Here is a 9,108-nt window from a genome sequence, read left to right as displayed (position 1 = left end):
ACAGTATCTTATGCTGAGAAATGTTTTCACTGAAATGTTGTGTGAAATGGAAAATAAAAGCTTATAACTTCTCATGAGGATTTGTGAATCAAGTGAACCAAAAGGATTAAATGTAGTTAAAAACAGGGAGGGGTTTCAGTCATGAATAAAAATCAAATTCTTTGTGTAGTTGCTGAACATGTCTCAGACAATGGTGGGATTACCCACCTCCACTCCTCATGGACCCAGGTCTGAAGCTGGTAATGGGCCAGTTTTATCAAAAATGAAAATGTGTAATCTATGCAACCTAGAAAAAAAGGCAAAGTGGTCTCTGAGTTTATCTTCTGATTAAGGCGTTTAGATGACCTCAGTCAACTAGTGCTCTTGAGGTATTGGAGACCAACAACCTGTAAGAAACAGTGAACAGCAGGTTTTTGTCCTCTTGTGTCACCTATTCCAACTAGATTACTCACAACATTGACAGCACAGTGCATCTTGACAGTTTATTTTGCCCTGCTATTGTAGAAACATTAAAATGGCTGGGTATGGTGAAAGAAGAGCTGTTTATTCGTATACATACGGGAAATCATCCTACCAAAGCCAGTCTCTCCGAAAGATGTTGCTCAGCGCTTTTTATACATAGTAACAGACAACCTTCCTACCTTTAACATAGATTGCTAATCCCTGAAGCGACCCATTAGCTCTTAGTCAAGCTTGGATAACGGAAAACAACTCTTTACTGAGAGTTTTGTTATTGCTCACATTTGCAAAACAAGACATTCTACTCCCCTTCTTACTATATTTAAGACATGAGCTGTACTTTTCCACTGACCTATAGATGCCCCCTCGTATGTTCCCACTTGCCAGTGTTACAAGCAGTTAGAAAACTAAAAGATAAGCAGCTTGTTAGTTTTTATACAAATTATAACATTCCCTCACCATCTACTGCATGTCTGTGTTTTAACTACAGTAACTGCCACAAAGCAATGATGATAATGTTGTATTCAGAAAGACAAGGGAAGCTGGTTGTTGTCCAGGTTTTGTGTAATTTAAGATGATTCATTGATTAATTATTCCTGTTTTTCTGTAGCCCTACACAGTTCCAGAAGACAGAAAACAATCAGCAAATTGGTATATTGAAGAGATTCAAGTGTATTTTCTGTATTATCTTGTTTGCAGGATTCTTCTTTAAAACAGTGATTTTCCAGCAATTTGCTCAATACTGTGTGCAACCGGTGAAGCCTCACATGCAATAAATAACAGGCTGTCTAGGGGAAAAAAAGTTCATATGTTGATAAAGGGGGTAAACACTGTCACTTGTGTTACATTAAATATAGTAAAAAGGATAACATTTATGAAAACAAATAATGTGCACCTGCATTTTTATAATCAAGCTTACGTGGAATAAATCTCATATCCTCATTTTAAATCCATTGCTGTTTGGAGCAGTTTTACCTATGTTTGCAATACAGGAGTTACCTGTGGATAAACTGCACAGCCTTTGTGTTTATCTGTTGCTTTAGGGAAATGGTTTAGTGGAGCTCTGTGAATTCTTCAAATCTACACTCTCTCTACAGCAGCTCTGAGTGAGTGTTTTGGGCACTGTGATAATCAGAGCCAGTGTGCAGTGCCCAGCACACAGCCACTGTCTTTTTTTATCCCTGAATCACTTTTGTGAATTTGCCAGATGAAGAAATAAGTGCTTGGGGAACAGCTGTCCTTTTGTGAACAGGAAAGGCTTCCTTTCTGTTAATGTGCAGCTTGTCTGCAATGCCAGTTATCTGATTACAAATGTGTTTGCCAATTGCCATGGATTTTGTCACATTTTCTGCATTTCTTGGACAGGGTGGCCTGTGTTGTAAGTTCCACAAAAAGGATTTCAAATATATTTCTAAATTTTCTATTCGCTGAAACATAAATTAGCACAAATAGGCCACTACCTTATACTGTATACTGTACATATATGTGTGCTCAGATACAGTATATGCCCTTTCAGAGTTTTACAGATTTCTAAATGCTCATGTTTTAATTGCTTTATGGTTTTTAAAGTTCAAATTCCATTATACGCCTTGTCAGTGTCTACACTGCCATCTCCAGTCTGAGAAAGCATATAACTGAGCTGAGAGCCTACGAGAACTTTTCTTTTAGAAAAACCCAGTCATTCACACACAATCACACAGGGCTCAAATCCAAAATACAACAGGGGCCACTTTTCCAGCTCTAGTCTTTGTACACTTTACTTTGACTCTCTTGCATTCTGTTCCAGGGACTCCAGGAAAGTGTGTCACTATCATCTAAGACCTGCAGTAGGAAAGTCTCCATAGGAAGGTAATGTAAGCATTATATCCATTTTATTAGACTATACAGTACATGATGCTGTAGAATCTATTAAATGGTCTCTAGCTTGCTGTAGTTCTGAGATGGTGCTATCACTTATTAATACCTTCATTACCTACCTGCAGTTCACCATTCGGGTTACTCAGTTTGCTTACACACCATGTACTTTATCTGTTGTAATACACTACGCCTCATCTACTGTAATCCTCACATACTGATGAAAGTATGATAATGCAGAGAAACAATCAATTGGCAAAAGGTATACACAGATGTTTGTCCTCTAAAGTACTCAAGTTTTGATAGTTACATGCCCACATGCTTGTCGGTAATGAATTGAAATCGCCTTCATTAATTGCAACTTAGATACTGTCTTCTGTGTGGCACAGATTAATAAGGTAATCAATATACACTGTCCCCATACATTTAACAAAGGTCTTCTAAACCCCAAACAGCCATATACCAATAAATCATGCAAAAAGTATTGGGGCAGTACGTCTAATTTTAGCAAATAAAAAAAAACTGTCAAGCACAAAACACATTTTGTCAAGCAAATATAAAAACTAATGATGTGTTAACTGTTTATTATATCTTTTGAGAAGAACAATTCCAGTATACATACAGGCAGTGATCGAGGATATCACAGGCCTTACCCAGGACAATAATGAACATGAAAAGAATGTTATAAAAAGCTACTGTATGGAGAAAATTGATTTTTTGGGGGGTTAATATGAAATGTATCATATGTGATGTCTTTTTAAATACAATCATGGTAAGGTATCTTACCATGAATGTAAGGGATATGACAGTATTTCTATCAATCTGTGTTTAGAACATAAACGTAAAACAAAAATAAATTTCTGAAAATATTTGGTTAATGTTATTTTAACATTTGTTCACCCATGTATCAGTTCACTGAGACAGATCTTCAGCACATTGCAGGGTGAAACTATACTAGAAGAGAAGAGACTTTCTAATTAATATTTGCTCAATCCTGTATTGCAAGTAACTTACTAAAAGTCAAGTACTGTGAAAAGCTAAGCTACAACAGAATGAACAAGAATGCCTGCCCAACTCCTACCTTAATCATTAATCTCAGATTGTCTAATTTGTTCTTACAACTGAAAAAAAAATTCAGATTTTACATTTTTTGTTTTACTTTGACCATTTTCTGTGCCGTGACAAAATCTTGGGTCTTCAATCAATTGATTGACCTCGCTGAGCATCTGCTCACAAAAAATTGCATGATTGAAAAAGCAGCGTGTGCGTGCGGTTTCACCTTACGTGTTGGAGAAAGCGTGTCTGTTTGCACAGAGTAAAAACGATGCATTTGCATTTGAAACAAAAGGCCTCCCACTATTGGACAGTTCTGTCTCCAGTTATGGAATGAATAAAGGAACATTAAATGCCTATTTACATTCCACAGATGCAGTCAGAGTTTGCAAGGAATTCATTATAGAGGTAGAAAGCTTTTAGTGAATTTGATGAAAATGTCTTTTCCAGGAAAAACAAAAATCACCAAGTGCATTGTTTATGCCAAGAAATAGTCCTACTGATGGCATAAGCGTGATGTCAACTCTGCTGAGATAAAATGTTGTTTATTAATATGAAACTTCCCTTTACAGAGGGACATTCAGTCATTTCAATGCCACATTTTTATGGTTGCATGAATCTCACTCACAATATTTCTTTCTTATTAACTGCATGGGTACAATTTATTTTCCTCTCAGGCAATGAAGGCAAGTGCAAGTGTGACAGACTCTGGCTGGAGCTGATAAGCCGCCCTATAGAAGCGGCACTGCTGGCAAGATGAGATTTGTGAAAAAGACAATATCCCATTGGGTCAAACACACTGGGCTGTATATCAGACCTATCACGAATCACATCTCCAAAACAATACCTTTACACACATTCCAACTTTCACAAAAGCCTCTTGCCTCCTCCGTTTAAATGCCATGTTCTATTTTGTCACTGAGAATTAAACATTTAAGTTAGACTATAACCTCTTTTGTTGCTTTAGTTAAAGGATTCTGGAAATTCATAGCAATATACATTTTGCTGTTGGAAATCTTGTGTTTAATATGATATGGTTTGAACAAATAATGTACAAGGGCAAACTATTTTCAGATGTGGAAAAGGATGTTATTTAAATACTACTAAAAGTACAGAATACAAAACTGGATTTAATGCACAGAAAACAGTTTATCAATTCATAAATGAAGCACAATAGCTAGACCTAGCCCCTTATGATCTCAGATATGTTCCATCCATTCTCAGAAAGACACCTTTTCCTGGCAAGAAGTTGACAGCTGCAAGAAGTTTATATGGCAACCCGGAAACCATCCTTGAAATACAGGGAGCAAGAAGGAACTACAGTACATGACAGGTTAAGCTTTATTAGCTCCTCCCTCCTGGCGGTTTTAAAAGGTGATTCCGGATACTATTAACATAATCTAATTTGCATATGGTAATTTGCCGTATGACGCGAAAAGACGCGTTATACCGCGTTTGGATGCGACACGCCCACTGCGTTATACCGCAGCGTACCCCGCTTGTTTTGAATGGCTGCATCTGTACATCCTGGGTAGGATGCTCATCAACCCCAGGGCATGTGCAATAATATTTTATTGCAAAATGTTTTGTTTTATGGGAAGAGTCACAAATCACCACACCACTTCAAGGAAACGAATGCACAGAAGAGCTTGAAGTAAGCCTATCCACAATTTATTCTGCATGTGTGAAACTGAAGGGGAAAAAAAACCTTTTTTTTTACACATTTACCGATGCTGTATTACAACTGCACAGGAGAATTGAGTGGGACAGAGGAAGGGTTGACCATTATTCTTAAATGCACTAACTGTATATTTATTGTGCCATGCAACACTTTTTTGCAGTTTTAGTAACATTATTTATATCTTTGCTGTTTGTTCTGGTTTAATTTGTTTGCTGCCATGAACTGACACTTTGTTACTTCTAAAACACTTTAAAGACCAATTTTATTACTCACATATTCTGTTTATGATATAGTATCTTCCACTGCAGATATTTACTTGAAAATCGAATTGAATTATGAGAATGCATCTTAAAACCACTTGATTTTCCCTGCAGTGGACTTAATATACTATATAACAGTGAAAGTTTATTCTTAGTCAAGCCATGATCTTTTCTAATACGAGGTGCAGCAAAATGGTTCAATACATTTAATTGTCTTTTTATTATATTTATATATTTTATTTAAGTCACTACAATAATGTTATTTTTTTGTTAATGTGTCCTCTAAAAAAGCCTGAATCATCTAATAATAAGCAGCCATTTTCCTGAAGAATAAAAATGAATAACTACACTAAGTGCAATATAATATTCATATTCATTTTAAAGATTTTATGCAGCATTTTAACTTTGTCAAGCAATGCTTCTAACTTTGTGCAGGTGCTAAAATGTCATGTTGCCCCTTTTCTCTCCACCCTCTTTATTAATCAAAGCGTTATGCAATCAGTTTCCACATACATGAAGAGGAAAATTATTCTTCAGTGTCTTTCTAATTTGCATAATGAGAGACTTGTTTCTCTCAGAATATTGCAATAAGAATGCTGCTTCTTTCGTCAAAAAGTTTCTTCGCTGCTTGGTGAGACAAGTTGAATTATATATTTTGAATGACTGAAAATTCTCTGTTACTATCAATCATACATCGGGAACAGTGCAAAAACTGTAGGGCATCGAGGACATTTTGATGTCTATTAATATTAAAGTCACACAGACTCTCCACAAGCTTCCTGATGGATTAGTATTGGGATGAGACCCAGCTCTAATAGCAGTTTACAAACTGACTTCTAACTTTTAAATGAATGTCCTTAAACGGGAGAAACAGCACAAAAAAGAAAATACATAATTTATCACAAACTGCAGTTCAGAATGTGTTGGGTCATTGTATAATAATGCAAAATGTATCCATAAAACAAAAAAATCACCAGTTTTCTGAGTGCAGACTGTGCCAGGAAAGATGCCTTCTTCTACTGTTGTAAGGAGAGGTTCTTGTACTGACACGTCCTATCTAGCACATTTGAAAAGTGGTATTTTTGGTAAAAAAGTCCTTTCAGTTCAGTGTGAGCAGCCGGTGCCTCAGGAGTGTAAGGCTGAAGAACTCTTCGACTTGAAACATATAATATTTTGGGCGCATTTGCAGTATAGAACATTGAAGAATTAGAAAACCAGGAGGAAACTGTGAGCACACTATGGTCAACTTTGAAGTATAACTATACAGGTTGAGTCCAAAGCAAAGGTTTACAATTTCGGGATAGCAGACTAGAATCAGTTAGTTTAAGAGAAGCAAAATGGAATAAGGTCGATCCTGAATCAGAGGAAAATAAATGTCAGTATTTTAAAGATATTCTGACTGAAGCACAGAACAGTTTCATCACAACTATAAGCACAAAGTCTGTGAAGTAGCGGTCAAATGTTTCGCCCGCATCATGTCATTTAGACAATTGATTGTTTGGAATGCCTCAGTTTTCGTGTAGTTTTTGTGTCGATCAAAAGGGTGACATCAAAGGGTGTCACATGGATAGAGAGGAACGAGGAAGAACTGGGGAAATTATATTTTGGAAAAGAAAGATAGTAAAAGTTATGAATATGAAGACAAACGTCTGTGGTCTCTGGCTCATCTATACTGCAGTGCCTTCTTCCTGCTGTTTACAGCCAAAACCTGGACACAAACTTGCCCAGCTGCTGGGTGTGCAGGAATATCCGGAGGTAGAAGCTAGCCCTGTGCTGGAATAGGTGAGAGACAGGTGAGGGAACTCCTAGGGTGATGGAAAGACTTCCCATGTCCTTCCTGCGGGAGGAATACTACAGAGTCCAAGAGGTCTTCAGAGTGGAACATTGGACTGGGACTGCAGGGCCGTGTCAAGTACACATGAGTACCACCTGTGGGTGAGACACATCTGAAGTGATAATTGTGAAGAGGATGATTATCACAGATCATCCAGCTACCCTGCTGCCGCCTGTGTAGTCAGAAGTGGCGACTGGGGGGGTGGAAGTGTAGCCTGTCTGACTGTTTGTTTCACTGGCCCTGGGAAGCTGCCACACAAATATTTGCATTCTCTTGACTGCTTATTCTTTTTGTCTTTCACACTTCTGTTTTACTTGTTACAATGGTATAAACCAATTATCCAGATCATCTTTATAAATGAGCGCTTGTTCTCAACTAATTGAGAATCTGGTTAAATGAAAGACCATGAACACCTCTTTGTTTCAGCAACATGTCCTTAAATACCTATTAGACACATAGATTTCTATTGATATCTAGGGCACTATAAAATGGGCAGAACAAATTAAAATTCTCATAATTCCCATAATTCATACAGACCTGTTTGTACTTAAAAAACACCACCATCCCAAAAGGTTCTCTTTGTGCCCATTGCTGTAGACAGGGTTAGCTATGTCACACTGATGAGCCTTCATGAGGCTGAAAAAATTAATAAAAATATAAATAGATTATATTCACTTTCCCACAAATCAGAGGAAGAGAAAGTTAGTTATAGAAGCAGTATGGGTGGAACAAATTACAGTTAATGGACATTTATATTTTAATGGACATTTATATTTTAATTAAACATGGCTGAATGATACAAGTGAATAATTCAGAAATAACAATTATACACTTATTATATACTTATTTTTATCTAGATGGAATATAATGCTCAAATTCTGAAGAAAAGAATGACCACACAGATTCCATACATCTGGTGCAAAACAATGTCTATGAACTAAAACAATTGCCACATTGCTAGGAAATGACAGCACATCCATCAATTAAATGAAAGTAGTGTCTTGAACACCAAGGATAGAAGGAGGAATTTTATAAATAGTTGCACATTTTAAAGGAAATTGGAAGTTGTCAGACATAGGCTAACCACTTTTTGACCCTTTACACTGAACATGTTCTAAGAGTATGATTGAAACATCAAAGGTTTTGAGCTAGTGGTGTTAAAAGATAAGCTAAAAGTATAAAATCAAATACAGTTTTTTTATTTCAAGACTGTTGTTTTATTTTGTAGTTCTTGTCAGACATTTGTTTACTTTCTTGGAATTCAAAATCCAAAGCGAGGAACTGCTAATGTAAAAGCATCCTTTCTATTTTTCTGATTGATACAAAACAGACTCATGTATGATGATCAATATAATACTGGAGGCTACATTTCTAAAATAATCCCTAATTTAAAACCAACACTTTTTACTGTCCACTAACTTTGATCTTTGTAATATAGAGACAGACAAATCACATTTCTTACACAAATTTTCTTATTTTGTCATGCTCCCAGATTCTTCAAATGTCATCAGAATCTAATAAATCCTGTCCCAGCAGTTTCTACAGAATCAGTAGTTCAGAAATTGACTTTTGGAAAGGGAATGTAATTTAACTTCAAAGCAATCACACTGTGTCTAATTCAGAGGCGAGACAATAAAAATACCTGTAGGTACATGTTAGAAGATTAAAGTTACAAACACACACTCAACTGAAATAGACTGATACTGTACATTAATGTTTCCTAATAGCTTAAATAATAGTACAAACTAATTAATTTGAAATGATAAGAAAGAAATTATATTTGATATGATATTTGAAGCATTATTTACCCCATTAGAACATGAATAGCAGAGTAATCTCATCTAATATACTATATAAACACCTCATATTTAGCCTGAATCCTGAGATGGAGTTCATAGCCTGCAACGCCATGGTACTTCTGCCTCATTATATTGTGTTTTTCACATTATTGCTAATCTTTCTTTTAG

The sequence above is a fragment of the Lepisosteus oculatus genome, chromosome 10, assembly GCF_040954835.1.
Source record: "Lepisosteus oculatus isolate fLepOcu1 chromosome 10, fLepOcu1.hap2, whole genome shotgun sequence".
In the NCBI taxonomy this organism is placed as follows: domain Eukaryota; kingdom Metazoa; phylum Chordata; class Actinopteri; order Semionotiformes; family Lepisosteidae; genus Lepisosteus; species Lepisosteus oculatus.
Note: the sequence above shows the minus strand (reverse complement) of the source record.